Raw genomic sequence first — 23,062 nt, 5'->3', positions numbered from 1 at the left:
AGACAGAAGTTTCTGGAAAATCACCTCTCTCTCCCTTTAAAAACAAAAATTGCTTACACAAAAATTGACTTATATGTGCATGCGTGTGTATCGTTCCAAGAGTTTTAACACGTGCAGATTTGTGTAACTGTCACCACAATGAGAACACAACAGTTCCATCACCAAAAACACGTGCTGCCCTTGGGTAGTCCTAACCCTGCCCGTGTTTGCTGACCCCATAGTCTTGCCTTTTCCAGAATGTCACATAAATGAAATCTTACAGCACGTGGCCTTTCTAAGCTGGCTCTTTCTCTCAGCGTCGGTATGGCTGCACGGATGCTTGTCCTTTCACTGAGAGCAGCGTTCCAGGTGAGGGTTACCACAGCCGGTCCATCCGTTCACCTGATGGAGCACGTTAGGATTGTCTCCACTTTTTGACGGTTACGAATGCAACTATTGTAAACATTTGCATTTGTAAACATTTCATTTTCCTAGGGTAAATACTGAGGTACGGGATTGCTGGGTCCCATGGTAAACCTTTGTTTAATTTCATAAGGAACTGCTTTCCCAGAGGGGCTACACATTTTGCATTTTCAGCACCAATGTGTGAGTTTCATTTGCTGTCCTTGCCAGCTCTGGGTATTGGAATTTCTTGAACATTTTAATTTTAGCTATTCTAATAGGTGTGTGTGGTGGTATCTCATGGCAATTTAACTTGAATTTCCCTATTTGTGAAAGATGTTGAGCATCTTTTCTTTTCTGTTTTTTTTAAAAATTTTTTCGCTGCGCCTTGCAGCATGTGGGATCTTAGTTCCCCGACCAGGGATCAAACCCATGTCCCCTGCAGTGGAAGCAAGGAGTCTTAACTATTGGACTGCCAGGGAAGTCCCTTGAGCATCTTTTCATGTGCTTATCTGCCATCCATGTATCTCCTTTGGAAGTGTGTCCATTCCAGTGCCTTGGAAGTTTTTTGTAAGGGTGATATTCTAAATGTTCAGTTTTAATAGGTTTTTTTTTTTTTTTCTGGCTGTGCCGTGCGGCTTGCGGGATCTTAGTTCCCCACCAGTGATTGAACTTGGCAGTGAAAGCACCAAGTTCTAACCACTGGACTGCCAGGGAATTCCCCTTAATAGGTCTTTCTATATTATTTATGCTAGTCCTTTGTTGAATATGTAATTTGCAGAGATTTTCTCCCAGTCTGTGGCTTGTCTTTTCATTATCTGAGCAGTACCTTTAACATCAAAAAGTTTTAATTTTGCTGAAATCCAATTTATCGGTGTCTTAAATGGATTTTACTTTTTGTATCCTTTTTAAGAACTCATCTAACTCCAAGTGATAAAGATTTCCTCCCATGTTTTCTTCTGAAAGTTTTGTACTATTATGTTTTATGTATAGATTAATGATAAACTTTGATTTAATTTTTGTATAAGGTGTGAGGTTTTCGTTGTTTCTTTTTCCTGCATATGGATATTCCATTGTTCCAACAGCGTTTGCTGCAAACACTATTCTTACTCTATCAAATCGATTTTGCAACTTTATCAGAGATCAAATGGCTGTATTTGTGAGTCTATTTCTGGATTCAGTTCCACTGATTTAGGTATGTACACAGTTGTCCCTCCGTATCCGTGCAGTTTGATCCACAGTTGGTTGAATTCCTGAATGCAGAACCCTGGGATGTGGAGGGCCATGGAGGGTCGACTGGACTCTGCCATTTTATATGAGGGACTTGAGCATCTGCGGATTTTGGTGTCTGCTAGGGTGTCCTGGAACCAATCCCCTGCGGATATACCAGGAGAGGACTGTTTGTGCTCATCCCTTCATGAACACCACACTGTCTTGATTATTGTAGACTTAAAATAAGTCATAAAATTAGGTAATATGAATCCTCCAACTTTATTCCTTTTTTTTTTTTTTTTTTTTTTTCTGACCGAGCTGTGTGGGTTGTAGGATCTTATCCAACCAGGGATTGAACCCCGGGCCCTCAGTACAGAACCCTAACCACTGTACTGCCAGGGAGTTCCCGTTATTCCTTTTTTTCAAAATACTTTGTCTATTCTAGTTCCTTTGCCCTTCCATATGCATTTTAGAATCAGCCTGTCCAAATAAAAAACTCTGCTGGGATTTCTTTCGGAATTATGTTAAATCTACAGGTCAGTTTGGGGAGCGTTGACATCTTAACTATATTGAGTCTTCTAATGCATGAAAATGGTATGTCTCTTCATTTATTTAGATCTTCTTTGATTTCTTTCATTAGTGTTTTGTAGTTTTCAGCATACAGATCTGCGTTATAGAATTATATTTAAATGTTCACTTTTTTTTGCAGAGGTGTTGTAAATAGTATTGTTTTGTAAATTTCAGTTTCACCTCCACTGAAATATGATTGATTTTGTATGTTGACTTGTATTCTATGATTTTGCTAAACTTATTAGCTTTAGGAGTTTTTTGTAGATTCCTTGGGGTTTTTTACATAGACAATCATGTAATCTGTGAATAGGGAGTTTTGTTTCTTCATTTCCAATCTGAATGGCTTTTGTTTCCTTTTCCTTCATTGTACTATGTCTTCCAGTATGATGCAGAATAAGAAGGGTGAGACTGGACGTCCTTGCTTTTCCCAGTCTTACAGAAAAAACATTCAGTGTTTCACTGTTAAGTATGATGGGTTAAGCTATGGGTTTTTTAGTAGATGCTCTTCATCAGCTTAAGGAAATTCCCTTTTATTCATAGTTTGCTGAGAGTTTTTGGAATGAGTGGATATTGAATTTTTGAAATGCTTTGTCTGCATCCACTGATGTGATTGTGTAGGTTTTTCTTTTTAGTCTGTTGTTGCAATGATCAATCATTGACTGTTTTTGGGAGGGGAAGGAGGTGGGGAGGTACCAAATTACTTTATTCGAAGGAATGGTACAAATGAAAGAACTTAAGTAGATGTTTTGGTACTACCATTGATTGATTTTTGAATATGAAATCAGCCTTGCATTTCTGGTATAAACCCACTTCATAAGTGTATTAGTATTCTTATATATTCCTGGATTTGATTTGCTAATATTTTGTTGAGGAATTCTGCATCTATATTCATGAGAGATATTGACCTAAGTTTTTTTCTCTTGTATTGTCATTGCCTGCTTTTGGTATCGAGATAATGCTGGCCTCGTAAAATGAGGTGGGAAGGTTGTCTCTTTTATTTTCTGGAAGATATTGTATAGAACTGGTGTTATTTCCAACTTAAATGTTTGGTAGGATTTGCTAGTAAAGCCATCTGCACTTGGCAATTTCTTTTTTGGAAGTTTTTAAACCACAAATTAAATTTCTTTAATAGTTTTAGAACTATCATTTAGATTATCTACATATTTGATCTTGGGGAAGTTCTGATACTTTGTGATTTTCAAGGAATTGGTCCATTTCATCTAAGTTGTTGAAGTTATGTGTGTAGAGGTATTTGTAGCATTCCTTATTATCTTTTTAACGTCTGCAGAATCTGTAAAGATATTCTTTTATTTCTAATGATGACAGTTTGTGTCTTCTCTCTTTTTTCTCTGTTAGTCTTGCTAGAGGTTTATCAATCATCTCCAGCAAAAATCAGCTTTGAGTTTTATTGATTTTTCTCTATTACTTTTCTGTTTTCAATTTCATTGATTTTTCCTTTTTATTATTTGCACTCTTCTGCTTGTGTTTACATTCATTTTGCTCTTTTTTTTTTTTTTAATTATTTGTATTTTTATTTATTTATTTTTATTTTTGGCTGTGTTGGGTCTTCGGTTCGTACGAGGGCTTTCTCCAGTTGCGGCAAGCGGGGGCCACTCTTCATCGCGGTGCGGGGACCGCTCTTCATCACGGTGCGCGGGCCTTTCTCTATCGCGACCCCTCCCGTCACGGGGCACAGGCTCCAGACGCGCAGGCTCAGCAATTGTGGCTCACGGGCCCAGCTGCTCCGTGGCATGTGGGATCTTCCCAGACCAGGGCTCGAACCCGTGTCCCCTGCATTAGCAGGCAGATTCTCAACCGCTGCGCCACCAGGGAAGCCCCTCATTTTGCTCTTTTTTTCTAGTTTCTTAAGGTGGAAGCTGAGATTACTGATTCAAGACTCTTTGTCTTTTCTAATATAAGTATTTAGTGATAGAAATTTCCCTCTGAGAACTACTTTAGCTGCACCCTATAGATTTTTATATGCTGCACTTTCATTTTCATTCAGTTTAATATATTTTAAAACTTCCCATGAGATATTCTCCCTGACCAATAGATTATTAAGAGTATGTTGTTTAATTTCCAAGTGTTGGGATATTTTCCTCCTTCTGTTACTTACCTCTAGTTTAATTCCATTGTGGTTAGATAGGATGCTTTGTGTGATTTCAGTTTTTTTTTAAATTTGTTGATGTATGTTTTATGACCCAGGATGTGGTCTATCTTGGTGAATGTTCCATGTGAGCTTGAGAAGAAGATGCATTCTGTTATTATAGTCTATGAATACTGATGAATCTTTTTTTTTTAATTGAAGTATAGTTGATTTATAATATTGTGTTAGTTTCAGGTGTAGAGCAAAGTAGTTCGGTTATACATATATATGTATATATCTATATCCTTTTTTTTGATTCTTTTTCATTATAATTTATTACAAGATATTGAATATAGTTCCCTGTGCTATACAATAAAATCCTTGTGTTTTGGGGGGGTTTTTTGGCCGCACTGTGAGGCTTGTGGGATCTTAGTTCCCTGACCAGGGATTGAACCCGGACCACGGTGGAAGCGCCAAACCCTAACCACGGGACTGCCACTTTTCTTTTCTTTTTTTGAATATTGATGAATTCTGATGAAGTATTCTACAAAGGTCCATTAGGTCCACATAATTGATGATGCTCTTCAGTTCAACTTCATCCCTAATGATCCTGTGCCTGCTGGATATGTCAGTTATGGATAGAAGTGTGTTGAAGTGTTGAACCGTAATAGTGGATGTGTCTATTTCTCCTTGTAGTTCTATCATATCTTGCCTCTTGTATGTTGTACTCTGTGGTTAGTCCATATGTTCAAGGATTGTTATGTCTTCTTGGAGAATTGTCTCCTTTATCATTATCTAATGTCCCTCTTTATCCCTGATAATTTTCCTTGTTCTGAGTCTGCTTTGTCTGAGATCCACATAGCTACTCCAGCTTTCTTTTGATTGGTGTTAGCATGGTAAATCTTTCTCTATCCCTTTACTTTTTTTTTTTTAATAAATTTATTTTTTTAAATTTATTTTTGGCTGTGCTGGGTCTTCGTTGCTGCTCACGGGCTTTCTGTAGTTGCGGAGAGCGGGGGCCACTCTTTGTTGCAGTGCACGGGCTTCTCATTGTGGTGGCTTCTCTTGTTGTGGAGCATGGGCTCTAGGTGCTTGGGCTTCAGTAGTTGTGGCACACGGGCTCAGTAGTTGTGGTGCATGGGCTTAGTTGCAATGCAGCATGTGGGATCTTCCTGGACCAGGGATCGAACCCATGTCCCCTGCATTGGCAGGCGGATTCTTGACCACTTCGCCACCAGGGAAGTCCCTATCCCTTTACTTTTAATCTATGTGTGTCTTCATATTTAAAATGGGTTTCTTGTAGACTGCATATAGTTGGGTCTTGTTTTTTTATCCACTCTAACAGGCTCTGTCTTCTTTTTAAAATTTATTTATTTATTAATTTATTTATTTTTGGCTGCGTTGGGTCTTCGTAGCTGCGTGCAGGCTTTCTCTAGTTGTGGCGAACAGGGGCTACTCTTTGTTGCAATGCACGGGGTTCTCATTGTGGTGGCTTCTCTTGTTGCAGAGCATGGGCTCTAGGAGCATGGGCTTCAGTAGCTGTGGCGTGTGGGCTCAGTAGTTGTGACTCGCGGGCTCTAGAGCACAGGCTCAGTAGTTGTGGCACACAGGCTTAGTTGCTCCGCGACATGTGGGTTCTTCCCAGACCAGGGCTTGAACCTGTGTCCCCTGCATTGGCAGGCAGATTCTTAACCATTTTGCCACCAGGGAAGCCCCTATTTTTATTCTTATTTTTTATTTCTTGGCTGTGCTGCACAGCATGTGGGATCTTACTTCCCCGACCAGGGATCGAACCCATGCCCCCTGCAGTGGAAGTGTGGAGTCTTAACCACTGGACTGCCAGGGAAGTCCCTTCTCATATTTTAATTATGCATATGTTACACCTTTTGTAATTGTCTCACAGTTCTTGCATATTCTGTTCCTTTATTCCCCCCCTCCATTATTTTTTCTCTTTGTTTTTCAGTTTGAGAAGTTTCTAATGACGTAAATTAAAGCTCACTGATTTTTCCTCAGCCATGTCCAGTCTACTGATGAGCCTGTCAAAGGCATTCTTCATTTCTGTTAGTGTCTTTTTGATTTCTAGCATTTCCTTTTGATTCTTTCTTAGAATTTCCATCTCTCTGCTTATATTATCCATCTGTTTTTGTAGGTTGTCCACTTTTTTTCCATTACAGGTCCTAGCATAGTAATCATAGTTAAACTCCCAGTCTGATAATTGCAAAATCTTTGCCATATCTGAGTCAGGTTCTCATGCCTGCTTTATCTCCTCAAATTTTGCTTTTTCTTGCCTTTAGCTCACCTTGTAACTATTTGTTGAAAACTGGACTTGACATATCGGGTAATAGGAACTGAAATAAGTAGATGTGTACTGTGAGGTTTTATGTTTTTCTGGCTAGGAATCCTAACTCCTACTGTGTTTGATGTTTGCTGAAGTGGTAGAGGCTTCAGATTCTTCAGATTCCTTTGTTGTCTCCCTACTGTCTATAGGTTTCCCCAGAAACTCTATCTGAAATGGAATCTGTGTCTTGCAGCTCTCTTGGTGTAATGAACTGCTTTTCTACTGGAGCCCTGTGCATGTGGTGGTGAGGTGCTAGGCGAGGAAAGCATTCCGTAATCCTGTGAGTCAGACTGTTTTTGTGGGCCTGAGGTCCTGGACTGTGCCCTTCAGAAGTTTCTTAGTTTTTCCTTTGTTGTTGTTGTTGTTGTTGTTGTTGTTTTTCCTCCCTGTTGTAAGACAGGAAGGCTAGAAGACACTCCAGTTGTCAAGTTGCCCTTCCCCACAGGTTTGATAAGGCTCTGATAAAATAGTTTTCTTTTGAGGCAAGGCATTTGCTATGGGTGGTTTTTCAAAATGATTACTTTTCTCTGGGTGCATTTCAAAACTGTAAGTTTTCCTCTCCTCCCTGTCCAAATCATGAGAGATTTTTTTTTTCTCCAGTCTTTACCATGAAGACCTGGTGGGGATCCTGGAAGTAAAACTCATGAATGTGTGTCGTCTCTTTTCCCTCCCCCCAGCCCAGGAGTTTTAAACTCCATCTCTCCATCTCCAGCCTCCAGCAGTTGTCACGTACTGTTTATGTGTTTCTATCAGTTACTGGCTCCAGAGAATTTTGCCCCAAGAAAGCTGTGGAACTGAAAAAGAAGTTTGTTCTGTCCATTTTTGCTTCATGTATTTTGTTGGTCTATTTTTGGGTGTATCTACATTTAGGATTATTATGTCTTCTTGGTGAGTGGACATTTTGAAGTCATTTAATGCCCCTCTATATCTCTGGTAATTTCCTTGCTCCACAGTCTACTTCTGGTGTTAATATAGCCACTTCACATAAAGGAATATTGTTTGTATGGCTTATTTTACCCATCCTTCTACTAAAAAATGAAGTAGATTTCTTGTAGGGAGCATGTATTTGGGTCTCATAGTCCCTCTCTTTTAGTCAGTGTGTTTAGACCATTTACATTTAATGTAACCGTTAATATGTTTGGAAATAGGTCTATCATTTTATTATTTGTTTTCTGTTTGTCCCTGGTGTGTGTTTGTATGCTTTTTGAGATACAGTTGACATATAACTGTCCTCTATATACATATATATATTTTTTTAAACAGGATCTTTTTTTAAAAAAATTATTTATTTATGGCTGTGTTGGGTCTTCGTTTCTGTGCGAGGGCTTTCTCCAGTTGCGGCAGGTGGGGGCCACTCTTCATTGCAGTGTGCGGGCCTCTCACTATCGTGGCCTCTCTTGTTGCGGAGCACAGGCTCCAGATGCGCAGGCTCAGTAGTTGTGGCTCACGGGCCCAGTTGCTCCGCGGCATGTGGGATCTTCCCAGACCAGGGCTTGAACCTGTGTCCCCTGCATTGGCAGGCAGATTCTCAACCACTGCGCCACCAGGGAAGCCCTGTCTTCTGTATTTTTATTTCTCTCTTTTCCTTTCCTGGATTACTTGAATGTTTCTTAGTATTCCTTTTTTTTTATTTCATTTTTTTCTTCCAGTTTTATTGAGGTATAATTGATATACAAAACTGTAAGTTTAAGATGTACAGAATGATTTGACTTACATACATCATGAAATAGTTACCACAATAAGTTTAGTGAACACCTATCATTTCATATAGATACAAAATAAAAGAAAATGAAAAAATAATATTTTTTCCTTGTGATAAGAACTGTTAGGATTTACTCTCTTAACAATTTTCATATATAACATACAGCAGTGGGGCTACCCTGGTGGTGCAGTGGTTAAGAATCCGCCTGCCAATGCAAGGGACATGGGTTCGAGCCCTGGTTCAGGAAGATCCCACATGCCGCGGAGCAACTGAGCCTGCACTCTAGAGCCCACGAGCCACAACTACTGAAGCCCACATGCTGCAACTACTGAAGCCTGTGTGCCTAGAACCCGTGCCCCACAACAAGAGAAGCTCGTGCACCTCATCAGAGTAGCCCCCGCTTGCCACAACTAGAGAAAGCCCGCGTGCAGCAAATGACCCAACACAGCCAAAAATAAATAAAATAAAAAATTATTTTAAAAAACCCAAAAAAACCATACAGCAGTGTTTGTTAATTATGTTTATCATGTTGTACATTACATCCCTAGTAATTATTTATCTTATAACTGGAAGTTTGTACCTTTTGACTACATTCATCTAATTCCCCCTCCCCATACCCCTCCAATAACCACAAATCTGATATCTTTTTCTATGAGCTTGTTTGTTTTTGAAGTATAATTGACCTACAACACTATGTTAGTTCCTGGTGCACAACATAGTGATTTGATATTTCTGTACATTTCAAAGTGATCACCATAAGTCTAGTTACCATCTGTCACCATAAAAGATATTACATTATTATTGACTATATTCCCCTACATTATTATTGACTATATTCTTAGTGTCCCATTTTAATCACTCTTGAAGTTTTTAACCATGTATCTTTGTATAGCTATTTTAGTGGTTGCTCTAGAGATTACAGTACTCATATTTAGCTTTTCTCTGTCTACTTGAAAATAAGATTGTGCCACTTCAAGGGGAACACAGAAACCACGCCACCACTTTGTGTTACATCTTCATGCATCAGAAACTGCTTCAGTGTTAGAAGTTTTGCTTTTTGCTGTCACACATACATATATCACATGTACATACAAAATAGTCTCATATTTACATAGTTATTTGCCATTTCTATTGCTCCTCCCTTATTCCTGAAATTTCACTTTTCCCTCTGGTATTATTTCCTTCCCATCTGAAGAATCTTCTTTAACGTTTCTTTCAGAGCAGGTCTGCTGGAGAGCTCTCCTCTCACCTTATTGCGGATGGTGCAGAAGGTAAGGATTCAGCTTAGTGCTGCTGATCGGTGAGTCGCCAGGGCGCTCAGTCACTGCTAAATTGTCTTGTGTAAACATCATGGTTAGTGTACTGGAATTGCCTGGTGTCAGCCACACAACATAAGCACCACGCAGCAGACAGCTGCTGTGTCCTGCACCAACAGGCAGAGGTAGCTGAGCCTGGATGAGTGCCGTCTGATATCCCCCTTTGCTCCTCCTGACTCAGTGACCCCCTGTCTTCTTGGAATTTGTGCCCCCCTTCTCCTATGACAGAGCAAAGCCCAGCCATCAGCCATATGCTTCCATGGTCGCCTGGTGACATGGGAGCACGGCCTGCCAGCTTTTCCAAAACCATCAGATATTCCTCTTTGAGAGTATGTAATTAAATAGGTTTTTTTCCACCCTCATTAAAGGAATTTCAGGCTTCAGAAGAAGGCAGGGGAATACTCAGGGGTTCAGGGACCTCCTGAAATCATTTGAGGCCAACCTGGCTTTTTGTGAAGCATATGTATGCAGACCAAGGGAGGGAACCTTCAGGCGTGCAGAAAGGCCACATTACAGGGAGGCCTTCCCAGTCCCCCCATTTAAAACTGTGAGCCAACTCCCCCACCCCCTCCTGCTTTGTTTCTCTTGTACCACTTAGCACCATCTAAGATAGGATTTGCTTATTTGCCGGCTTGAGAGCGTTTGTCTGCTTCGTTAGTTGCAGTGTCCCAAGTGCCTAGAATGGCACACGCTCAGTAAATATTTCTTCTTTTTCTTTTCTGGCCTTGCCGTGCAGCTTGTGGGATCCTGGTTCCCTGATCAGGGGTTGAACCCGAGCCCTGAGCAGTGAAAGCACGGAGTCCTAACCCCTGGACTGCCAGGGAATTCCCTCAGTAAATATTTCTTGAATGAAAGAATACAGTTTTGCAACTTGCTTTTCTTTCTTCGTTTTTAAAAATAAGCTGTCCCTGGCATCCTCCCATGGTGTACGTAGCCCCAATGGTACCTCCTCTTTAATGTTCTCCTTGCTGTCCGAGCCTGGTCCCACAGATGCAGAGCAACTTGTATTACCTGGGAGTGGTTTGAGGGAGAGGACATGCCCTGGGGCCCTTGATCCTTAGGATGGAGGAGCATGAGCCCGCAATGTGGCCTCGTCCGTGCGATGGAGGCTCTCTGGTGTGCAGATGCTCCAGACACAGGGCTGTCTTTTCAGGCCATATGTCGTTACACGATAGTCACTTATGTTGAACCTAAGACTCTGGAGAACATCACAAGGCATTGGTGGTGAAACGACCTCCTGCGAAAAGCAGGAGACTCCAGCTTGTGCCTCGACTCTGCTGCTTGCTGTTAGGAAATGAACAAATGCCTTCCAGGTGTCCGCTGCCGTGTGATGAAATGGGGATACAGGCCAGGTCCATTTTTTGCTGCGTGGTGTTTGCAGCACTCAAAAACCACCCGCCTGGATAGCCCCTACCTCTGACTGACCGCTTGTGATTGGCCCTCAACACATTTCTGAAGGGAAGCAGGGCTTCTTATCAAAACCACCTGGGTTCTGGGGAGTAGAGAATTTAAAAGTCTAAGAGGAAAGAATAAGGTGACTGTGCCTTGGGGAAAATGGAATGGTTTTGAATGAATCTTCATGTTTGGAAAAGGATGTTAAGAAGGAAGAAGGCATCAGTGCAAATTACCTTGGTCAGCTTCTTTACAAAGACTTAAGATTTCAGACCACTGAAAGATCCTTGTACGTTCTGAGGAGACAAAAAATTATTATGAAATGAATGCTTAACCACTGCTCATTATACTCAGCATACTTATTTTATGTATGTATGTATGTATGTATGTATGTATTTTGGCTACATTGGGTCTTTGTTGCGGTGTGTGGGCCTCTCATTGTGGTGGCTTCTCTTGTTGTGGAGCACAGGCTCTAGGCGCGAGGGCTTCAGTAGTTGTGGCACATGGGCTCAGTAGTTGTGGCTCGCGGGCTCTAGAGTGCAGGCTTAGTAGTTGTGACACACAGGCTTAGGTGCTCCGCGGCATGTGGGATCTTCCTGGACCAGGGCTCGAACCCGTGTCCCCCGCATTGGCAGGCAGATTCTTAGCCACTGCAGCACCAGGGAAGTCCCAGCATATTTATCTTTAGGCAAGGTAGTCGATGGTGTTGTGTAGATCATCTGTATCGTTATTGATATTTTTTGGGGGGGTGGGGAATCTAGTTCTATCACCTGCTGAGAAACTGGTGTTAAAATTTCCAACTATAATTGCGGAATTGTCTATTTCTATCTTTGGTTCTTTCAGTTTTTGCTTTGTTTATTTTGAGACTCTGTTGTTAAGCATGTGGATATTTATGACATGCCTTCCTGCTGAATTATCACTATGAAAAGTCTATCTTTGATAATACCCTGTCTCTAGAAGTCTATTAATATGGCCTCTTCAGCATTCTAATGTTTAAAGTATGCATGGTATGGGTTCTAACCAGTTACTTTTTAAAAATTGCAGCTTTACTTTAAAAAAATGACAGGCTTTAATGAGATACAATTCACATACCATCAATTCACCCATTTAATATGTATAATCCAGTGGTTTTTAGTATATTCACAGGGTTGTGCAACCATGACCACAACAAATTTTAGAACAGTTTCATCATTTCAAAAGAATTCCACATTAGCAGTCACTCCCCATTTCTTTCTGACACCCCGCCCCCATTAGCCCAGGGCAACCACTAATTTATTTTCTGTCTCTATAGATTTGCCTATTCTGAACATTTCATATACATGAAGTCATACTCTATGTGGTCTTTTATGACTGGCTTCTTTCATTAGGCATAATGTTCTCAAGGGTCATAAATGTTGTAGCATCATCAGTATTTTATCCAACGATTTTTTCTGTTTTCTTAAAAAAATTTTAATAGACATTATTTTTTTAGAGCACTCTTAGGTTCACAGCAAAATTGAATAGACAGTACAGAGAGTTCCCATATACTTCTCCCACCCCGTAGCCTCCTCCACCATCAACATCCCTCACCACTGTGGTTACAGCTGATGAACCTACATTGACATCATTATCACCCAGAGTCCATAGTTTACATTATGGTTCACTCTCTGTGTTTTACATCCTGAGGGTTTTTTAAACGCATAATAACGTTTCCACCTTTACAGTATCATACAGAGAAGTTTCATTGCCCTAAATTCCCTGTGCTGTGTCTGTTCAGCCATGCCCCATCCCCACCCCTGGCAACCACTGATCTTTTTACTGTCTCCACAGTTTTACTTTCTCCAGAATGTCATATACTTGGAATTATATAGCATGCGGCCTTTTTATTTTTTAATTTTTATTTATTTATTTTTAAAATAAATTTATTTTATTTATTTATTTTTGTCTGCACTGGGTCTTCATTGCAGTGCGCGGACTTCTCATTGCAGTGGCTTCTTTTGTTGCGGAGCACGGGCTCTAGGCGAGTGGGCTTCAGTGGTTGTAGCACGCGGGCTTAGTAGTTGTGGCTTGCGGGCTCTAGAGTGCAGGCTCAGTAGTTGTGGCACACGAGCTTAGTTGCTCCATGGCATGTGGGATCTTCCCAGACCAAAGCTCGAACCCGTGTCCCCTGCATTGGCAGGCGGATTCTTAACCACTGAGCCACCAGGGAAACGCCAGCATGCAGCCTTCTTAGATTGTCTTCTTTCACTTAATAATGTGCATTTAAGGTTCCTCCACGTCTTTTCATGGTTTGATAGTTCATTTTTTTAAAGTGGTGAATAGGGACTTCCCCAGTTGAAGACTCAACACAGCCAAAAATTAATTAATTAATTAATTAATTAATTAAAAGTGGTGAATAATATTCCATTGTATGGATGTACCACAGTTTATCTACTTACCTATTGAAGGACATTTTGGTTATTAACAAGTTTTGGCAATTATGAATAAAGCTGCTGTAAACATTTGTGTGCAGGTTTTTTTATGGACTTAACTTTTCATAATTTATTTGGAGTTAATATTCTACCACTTTCACATGTAATAGAGAAATCCTGCAAATGTATACATCCATCTCACCCACTTTATGATAGTTTAGATGTTATGTGTATTACATCTGCATATGTTATAAATTTGACAAGACAATGTTATGATTATTTTACTTCAGTTGTTTGTACTTTTTCCTAGTTTAAGACTTTTTTCTCTTATTTTACTCCGGTATTTACTTTTCTGGATGCTGTTTATTCCTTTCCGAAAATACAAGTTTCCATCTGGTATAATTTCTCTTCAGCTAAAGAACTTCCTTTACCATTATTTTAGAACAGGCCTGCTGGCATTTCTCTTAGCTGCTTTTTTTAAATAAAAGATGTATTTATTTTATCTTCACTCTTGATGGATATTTTTTGGTGTATGAAATTATAGTTGGACAGAGTTTTCCTTTTGTTTTGTTTTTAAGCATGTTAAAGATGAAGTTGCACAGTCTTCTGGAGCCCATTGTTTCTGATGAGAAGTCAGCAGTCATTTTGAATTGTGTCCTTATATGTGATGTGTTGTTTTTCTTTGGCTATTTTCAAGGTTTTTCTCCTTTTACTGGTTTTTATCAGTTTGACTCTGATGTGCCTGGGTATAACTTTATTAACATTCATCCTAAATAGGGTTTACTGACTTTCTTGAATCTCTAAATTTTTGTTTTTCACCAAATTTGGGATAATCTATGCCATTTGTCCTTCAGTCTGTTTTTCTGCCTAATTCTCTCTCTTCTCCTTCTAGGATGTATGCTAGACCTTTGACAATTGTCTCTTTAATCCCTGAGGCTAATCTTTTAAAAATTTCCTTTTCTCTTTTCTTAAGATTGGATGATTTCTATTCATCTGTCTTTAAGTTTGCTGACTTTTTCCTCTGTCATATCCATTCTGCTGTTAAGCGCTTCATTGGAATTTTAAGATTTCAGGTATTGTGTTTTTTAGTTCTCAGATTTCCATTTAGCTCTGTTTTATAGTTTCTGTTTCTCTGGTGAGGTTTTCTATATGTGCATTCATTAGGAGAATCTTTTCTTTCACATCCTTGAGTATAATTATGCTGGCAGAGGATTTTAAAGCAGCTAATTCCAATGTCTTATTCATCTTGAGGTTAATCTCTGGTTGTGGTTTCTCTTGAGAATGGCTTACTCTTTCCTGGTTCTTCATTTTTGTGAATAATTTTGGACTGTATCCTGGACATTGTGAAGTTGTGTTGTGGAGAATGAAGGTTCTGTTATATTTCTCTGAAGAGTGTTCATTTGTGTTTGTTTTAGTAGGCAGTGAGATTGGACTCAGACTGAAAACTCTGCCTCTTGAAGCAGCTCAAATCTCATTTCAGTTCTCTTTTTTTTTTTTTTTTTTTTCTTTCTGGATTTTTTTTTTTAATTTTTTATTTTATTTTATTTTATTTTTTATTTATGGCTGTGTTGGGTCTTCATTTCTGCGCGAGGGCTTTCTCCAGTTGCAGCAAGTGGGGGCCACTCTTCATCGCGGTGCGCGGGCCTCTCACTATCGCGGCCCCTCCCATTGCAGAGCACAGGCTCCAGACGCGCAGGCTCAGCAATTGTGGCTCACGGGCTTAGTCGCTCCGCGGCATGTGGGATCTTCCCAGACCAGGGCTCGAACCCGTGTCCCCTGCATTGGCAGGCAGATTCTCAACCACTGCGCCACCAGGGAAGCCCGCATTTCAGTTCTCTTATTCTTGCCTGAGCTACTTGGAGGCTGCTCCGCACATGCATAGTCCATGGGTTTTCTGGAGAGTTAGGTAACATTTGCAGAATTCGGAGCTTTCTCTCTTTGGTGTTCTCCTTTTCAGGATTCCTCGCTCATTTTTCAGTTGCTGTGGTTGCCTCAAACTCTGTAAGCTATCAAAACTGTGTTTTTCTCTCAAAGTTTTAGCTACTTCACACGGTGTGGGCTGGAGCTTCCCTCAGCCTAGAAGCTGTGAAAATGGGAAATGGACACAGTGTCTATCACTCCGTTCCTGAATCTCCCTGCTGTTTGTTGCTCTAGCAAATTAAATAAACCCAAGGAAAGTGTCATTAGAACCTCTAGTCTATAGCCTCTCAGTCAAAAGCACAGGTGATGACCTGGACTTGCATTTGGTGCCTGAAGAAGGTGGGGGGGGGCCAGTCTTGTAGGACTGAGCCCTTAACCTGTGGGGTCTGATGCTGTCTCTGGGTGGATACTGTCAAAATTGAGTAGAGGGACTTCCTTGGTGGTGCAGCGGTTAAGAATCCACCTGCCATTGCAGGGGACACAGGTTCGAGCCCTGGTCCAGGAAGATCCCACATGGCACGGAGCAACTAAGCCCATGCGCCACAACGACTGAGCCTGCGCTCTAGAGCCCAGGAGCCACAACTACTGAGCCTGCGTGCCACAACTACTGAAGCCTGCGTGCCTAGAGCCTGTGCTCCGCAACAAGAGAAGCCACTGCAATGAGAAGCCCGTGCACCACAACAAAGAGTAGTCCCCGCTCGCCACAACTAGAGAAAGCCAGCGTGCAGCAACGAAGACCTAATGCAGCCAAAAATAAAATTAATTAATTAATTAATTAATTTTTAAAAATTTTGAGTAGAATTACAGGACACCCAGCTGGTATCAGAGAATTGCTTGGTGGTGTGGGAAGACACACACACACACACACAAACAACACAACACACACACATGTTGGAATTGGGTGTTAGAATCATTTTATTACTTTTGTAGATAATGACTAATGGGGCCTTCTGTCAATGTCTTCTTCTTATTCTGGATGGTAGTTACATGAGTGTGTTCTCTTTGTAAGTATTCATTGAGCCATACTTTTATGATTTGTGTACTTTTATCTTTGAATATTCTTTTCTTTTCTTTTTTTTTTTTTGCTGTACCACATGGCAGGCAGGATCTTTCCCAACCAGGGATCGAACCTGTGCCCCCTGCAGTGGAAGCGTGGAGTCTTAACCACTGGACCACCAGGGAAGTCCTGAATATTTATACTTCAGTATAAATTTTACTTAGAAAAAGTGTGTTAGTGTTCTGTTTATCTACCTGGAAAATTATTCATCATATATTGTTAATGGAAAAAAAAAGTTGCAGTAATATATATTATATTCTCCTGTCTTGTAATTTTAAAAATCCTAAAAAAAAAAAAAAACCCAAAAGTATAAATAAAAGTACTTGTAACACTGTGTTGATGAGGGTATGAGGACACAAACTGCTGGTGTGTCCCATTTAAATTCGACGAAGAGCATTTGGCCATATCTATCAAAATTGTAAGTGTGCAGATCCTTTGTCCCAGTATGTCCATCATTTTTAGTAATACATCTTTCAGATATGCTAATGCATGTGCTCAATGACCTATATATAAGATTATTCACTGTAGTATTGTTTATAACAGCAAAATATTAGAAATAATCTATGCTTTGCTCTTGAATTGGAAGACTTAATAATGTTAAAGTGACCATACTACCCAAAGCAATCTACAGATTTAATGCAGTCCCTATCAAACTACCCATGACATTTTTCACAGAAGTAGAACAAATAATCCTAAAATTTATATGGAATCACAAAAGACTTAGAATTGCCAAAGCAATCCTGAGGGAAAACAACAAAGCTGGAGGCATAACCATTCCAGACTTCAGACAATACTACAAAGCTACAGTAATCAAAACAACTTGGTATTGGCACACAAACAGACATATAGATCAATGGAACAGAATAGAGAACCCAGAAATAAACTCACAGAGCTATGGTCAATTAACCTTTGACAAAGGAGGCAATAATATACAACGGAGAAAAGACAGTCTCTTCAGCAAGCGGTGTTGCGAAAGTTGGACAGCTGCATGTAAATTAATGAAGTTAGAACATTCCTTCATACCATACACAAAAATAATCTCAAAATGACTTAAAGACTTAAATATAAAGACATGACACCATAAAACTCCTGGAAGAGAACATGGGTAAAATATTCTCTGACATAAATTGTACCAATATTTTCTTAGGTCAGTCTCCCAAGACAATAGAAGTAAAAGTAAAAATTAACTAATGGGACCTAATCAAACTTGTAAGCTTTTGCACAGCAAAGGAAACCATAAACAAAGCAAAAAGACAACCTATGGACTGGGAGAAAATATTTGCAAATACTGCGACTGACAAGGACTTAATTTCCAAAATATACAAATAGCTCATACAACTCAATAAAAAAAAAAAAAAAAAGAAATGGGCAGAAAACCTAAATAGACATTTCTCCAAAGAAGACATACAGATGACCAAAAGGCACATGAAAAGATGCTCAAAATTGCTAATTATTAGACAAATGCAAATCAAAAGTACAATGAGGTATCACCTCACACTGGTCAGAATGGCCATCATTAAAAAGTCTACATATAACAGATGCTGGAGAGGGTGTGGAGAAAAGGGAACCCTCCTACACTATTGGTAAGGATGTAAATTGGTGCAGCCACTATGGAAAACAGTATGGAGGTTCCTTAAAAAACTAAAACTAGAGTTGCCATATGATTCAGAAATCCCACTCCTGGACATATATCTGGAGAAAACTCTATTTCAAAAAGATACATGCACCCCAACGTTCATAGCAGCACTAGCAGCACTATTTACAACTGCCAAAACATGGAAGCAACCTAAATGTCCATCGACAGATGAATGAATAAAGAAGACATGGTATATATACACAATGGAATACTATTCAGCCATAAGAAAGAATGAAATAATGCCATTTGCAGCAAAATGGATGGACCTAGAGATCATCATACTAAGTGAAGTTAAGTCAGAGAAAGACAAATATTATATGATATTACTTATATGTGGAATGTAAAATATGATACAAATGAACTTATTTACAAAACAGAAAGACTCACAGACATAGAAAACAACCTTATGGTTACCAAAGGGGAAAGATGGGGGGAGGGATAAATTAGGAGTTTGGGATTAGCAGATACAAATTACTATATATGAAATAGATAAACAACAAGGACCTACTGTATAGCACAGGGAACTATATTCAATATCCTGTAATAAACCATAATAGAAAAGAATATGAAAAAGAAATATATGTATTATATATATATATATATATATATCTGATCAATGTATGCTCATTGATAGGAAATTGGTTAAGCAAATGTGGTACATGTAGGTGTAGCAAAGAATAAGGAAGCTCTTTCTATAACTGAATGATATTTACATTTGCATCTTAATGTATTTGTGCATACACATATGGAATAATATCCAAGATATGTTATTCAGTAAAGAGAATTTCAGGTAAGACTTCTGTTTCTGGGTTATTTAACTAACCAAACCATCCCTCATTTTGACTGGGGAATGGAGTAGAAGTATTCCATTTACCTGCAGTGGCTTGTAGTATAATACAACTTCTGTGGTTCAAAGAATTTGAAATCTTGAATGTAGTTTAAGATTTGTCTCAGAAGACCCAACACAGCCAAAAGTAAATAAATAAATAAATAAATAAATAAATTTATTATACAAGGATTTGTCTCAGATTGGTATTGCCCCCAGAAATCTATTGGCAGAAGCAAATTGAACATTTTCTCCAGAGGAAGATTTAATTATCCCATGCATCAAAAAATAATACCCCAAGTAATTTTTCATGTACAATGTTCATAGATAGTCAATTATAACCAGACACACAAAGAAACAAACAAGGTACTATGAACCAGGACCAGCAGGAACAAAAGACAACAGAAACAGAGCCACAAAGACATGAGATATTAGAATGATCAGGCAGAGACTTTAAAACAAATATCCTAATCATAATGAAAGAAATAAAAGCCAAGCTTGGAAATTTCAGCATGGAATTATTCAGTAAAAAGTAATAAAAAGTAACACAGCAAATTAGAAAAGAACACAATTGAAATCCTACAACTTAAAGATACAGTGACTAAAATTAAGCCATTGATATGGACATGCTTCACAGTAGATTAGATGGAGCTGGAGAAAGAATTAGCAAACTGGAAGGCAGGTAAGTAAAAATTATACAGAATGCAGCATGTAGAACTAAAGAAGTGATGGGAATAAGTGACGGAGTGGCTTGTTGGAAAAGTTCTAACATATTTTGATTTGAGTCTTAGCAGGAAAGAGACAACAGTGCAGAGGCAATAATTGAAGAAATAATGACTGAAAAATTTCCAGAACTAATGGTACATCAGCCCATAGTGTCAAGAAATTAGTCAATCCCAGGCAGGATAAATTAAAAAGTACATCATAGTGTAAATGTATTGATAGAAATGAGAGAAAACAAACTAAAATAGAGATTATTAAAAGCAGCCAGAGAAGAAAGACAGGTTACTTTAGGGGCAACAGATAGCCCACAATTGTCTTTTCGACAGTAACAATGAACAGAAGATGGATGACTTTCAACATGATAAAGGAAATCTATGCCCAGTGGAAACATCCTTCAAGAATGAAGGTGAGGGACTTCCCTGGTGGCACAGTGGTTAAGAATCCACCTGTCAATACAGGGGACACGGGTTTGAGCCCTGGTCTGGGAAGATCCCATATGCCATGGAGCAACTAAGCCTGTGTGCCACAACTACTGAACCCGTGCGCCAGAACTACTGAAGCCCACGCACCTAGAGCCTGTGCTCCACAACAAGAGAAGCCACCACAATGAGAAGCCCACACACCGCAATGTAGGGTAGCCCCCACTCACCACAACTAGAGAAAGCCCGCACGCAGCAACGAAGACCCAACTCAGCCATTAATTAATTAATTAATTAATTAAGGAGAAAAGAATGAAGATGAAGGAAGTTTAAACAGACAAAAACAGAGTTTGCCACCCGCAGACCCAAAATGAAGTTCTAAGTGCTGTACTCTAGGCAAAAGAAAGATAGTTCAAAGTCAGAAATGCAAGAAGAGGGACTTCCATGGTGACGCAGTGGTTAAGAATCTGCCTGCCAATGAAGGGAACATGGGTTCGAGCCCTGGTCTGGGAAGAACCCACATGCCACAGAGCAACTCAACCTGTGCGCCACAACTACTGAGCCTGCGCTCTAGAGCCCGTGAGCCTCAACTACTGAGCCCATGTGCCACAACTACTGAAGCTCTTGCGCCTAGAACCTGTGCTCCGCAACAAGAGAAGCCACCTCAATGAGAAGCCTGCACACCCCAATGAAGAGGAGCCCCCATCACTGCAACTAGAGAAAGCCTGCTCACAGCAACAAAGACCCAACGCAGCCAAAAATAAATTAATTAATTAATTAAAATTAAGGGAAAAAAATGAAAAAAAAAAGAAATGCAAGAAGAATGGGAAAACAAAAAAAAACTAGTGAGTATGTGGGTAAAGCAGTGAGCCTTGACTGTAAGTAGGGTTGGGAACTACCTTAGAATGTAGTGATGTCGGGCTGGGTCATTTAGATTTCCTGCTGTAGTCAAGTGGAAACATCTGGGCAGACTTTTTAACCATCACTCGAAGACCCTAGAGAACTAGGAGGCAGTAAAACATGAACAGGTCAAACCCTGGAGGGGGTGAAAGCCCAGGAAGGGGAGTCTGGCCTTTGGGGCTGCATCGTTGTGGGACCGTCATACATTCTGAAGGACGTGAGAAGGCTGAGCAGCACTTTTGACAGCCTCACAGGGTCGGGTGGACAGAAACTGGTGTCCAGACCTCACCAAGGTAGAGCACCTGGCAGACTGCGTGCGTTCAGGTTAGGACCTGAAAGATCATTCCCAGGAGCAGGAGTGAACTGGAACAGATTGGCCTTCTCGGGAACCAAACCTCATTTTTATTCATCTCAACCTGTGATCTTGACTTAGGATGTTATCAGAGTGCTGAACTACTCCAAAGGGCATAATAGTTTATAAAAGAATTAATTAGAGAAATTAAAAATTGTAATAACTAACTACCGTTAACTTAGTGGATATGTTTAGAATATGCACCAATGAAGAAAACGTTAGGATCTGACAGAAAACATCCAGAAGGAAGCATGTAGACAAGAGGAGCAAAAATGTGGCCTAGAGAGGAGTGTTAGGGACACAGAGGATGGCATGAAAGGGTCTGACACCCCTGTCCTTGGAGTCCCGGAAGGAGAGGAGAGGGAATGGGACAGAAGCAATATTTGAAGATATAATGGCTGAGGATTTTCCAAAACTGGCAAAAGATCTCAAATCATGAATCAAATCCTATGAGCCTCAAAGGAATGTACACCTTCAAATATAGTGAAACCTGTCGTTTCTCACCTGCAAAATGGAATAGGGTTGTTTTAGTATTTAAAGAGTTTCAAACAGTGTAACAGTAATGTGACCTGAAATGTTAATATCACATGACCTTCATCCACAAGCTGTAAAACAAGGAAGGACGCCTCCTGCCCATGCCACCTAATGGATTATCAGCGTCCACACCCCCGGCCTGCCAGCTGCTCCCCCAGCTGTCCCCTCCCCAACTGGTCTCCCTTCCATGCTGCTGCAGAGTTGATCACAAGTTTTGTACTGCATATAAATTACAAACCTTAAATTCAGGTGTGCAGGGAGTGTCATTCTGTCTATGATGCACCATGGTTTCTTTCACGAGCCCACATTCACCTGTCGCAGGTGTGTCACTGGAATGCTCTTTCCTTCTCCATTGTCTTCCCCGTGGGGAAATGCGTGGGAAGGACAGTCCTTCTTGACCCAGGCTCACACAATCCGGGGTGCACGGTGTGTATTTTTCATTGAGGGAATGAGGGGGTTTTTTTTGTTTTTTTTTTAATAAATTTATTTATTTATTTTTTGGCTGCGTTGGGTCTTCGTTGCTGTGTACGGGCTTTCTCTAATTGCGGTGAGCAGGGGCTACTCTTTGTTGCAGTGTGTGGGTTTCTCATTGTGGTGGCTTCTCTTTGTTGTGGAGCACAGGCTCTAGAAACACGGGCTGCAGTAGTTGTGGCGCACGCGGGCTTAGTAGTTGTGGCTCGTGGGCTGGCTCTAGAGCTCAGGCTCAGTAGTTGTGGCACACGGACTTAGTTGCTCCGCGGCATGTGGGATCTTCCTGGACCAGGGCTCGAACCCCTGTGCCCTGCATTGGCAGGTGGATTCTTAACCACTGCGCCACCAGGGAAGTCCCAGGAATGAGGTCTTGTTCAGGCTTTCCTCGTGACCCGTGTTTCCCCGCTAACCCAGCTGGAATTTCTTCAGGCCAGTTTGCACCACCGTTGAACCAGAGGAACGTATCTTCGCTGTGGTATGATGATTCTTTTTCTCAAAGTTGTCTCTAACCATAAAGGAAATGAGAAAAAGCCTTTCCTGATGTTGCCCACAGGCCACCGGTTGGAGACACAGTTGCTCAGAGGAGTCGGGACACCCAGGACCCATCAGCACACGGTTCCATTTAAAGTGCCATTCCTCCAGCCTTTGCCTTAGATCACACGCTTCTTTTCCCAAAGTGCTTCTGGGGCCAGTTAAGATTCTAGCATAAAGCAAGGATGAGAGATAACTTCTGGCAGCAGAGGGGTGGACGGACTGCAGGTCCCCAAGGCCTGTATCCTCACGTGCAGCCGTGGGGAGGTAAGTCAGTGTGCAGCTGCTGTGGTTCAGGGGTGTGGT

General features: G+C 40.5%; 1 protein-coding gene across 2 annotated transcripts in view; it reads left to right on the top strand.

The window, feature by feature from the left end:
* The window catches only part of NINL (ninein like), a 112,719-nt gene that overhangs the window by 12,027 nt on the left and 77,630 nt on the right, over nt 1–23,062 (top strand). The window contains exon 2 of one of the 2 annotated variants that reach the window (XM_057529127.1): nt 9,509–9,560. The exons of the other annotated variant lie outside the window; for it this stretch is intronic. The gene's annotated coding sequence lies outside the window, so the exon portion shown is untranslated. The remainder of the gene's footprint in view (nt 1–9,508; nt 9,561–23,062) is intronic. 2 annotated transcript variants of the gene reach the window in all.

This window comes from Balaenoptera acutorostrata, chromosome 15 (genome assembly GCF_949987535.1).
Source record: "Balaenoptera acutorostrata chromosome 15, mBalAcu1.1, whole genome shotgun sequence".
Taxonomy (NCBI): Eukaryota; Metazoa; Chordata; class Mammalia; order Artiodactyla; family Balaenopteridae; genus Balaenoptera; species Balaenoptera acutorostrata.
Note: the sequence above shows the minus strand (reverse complement) of the source record. Positions and strands in the feature narration are given on the sequence as shown.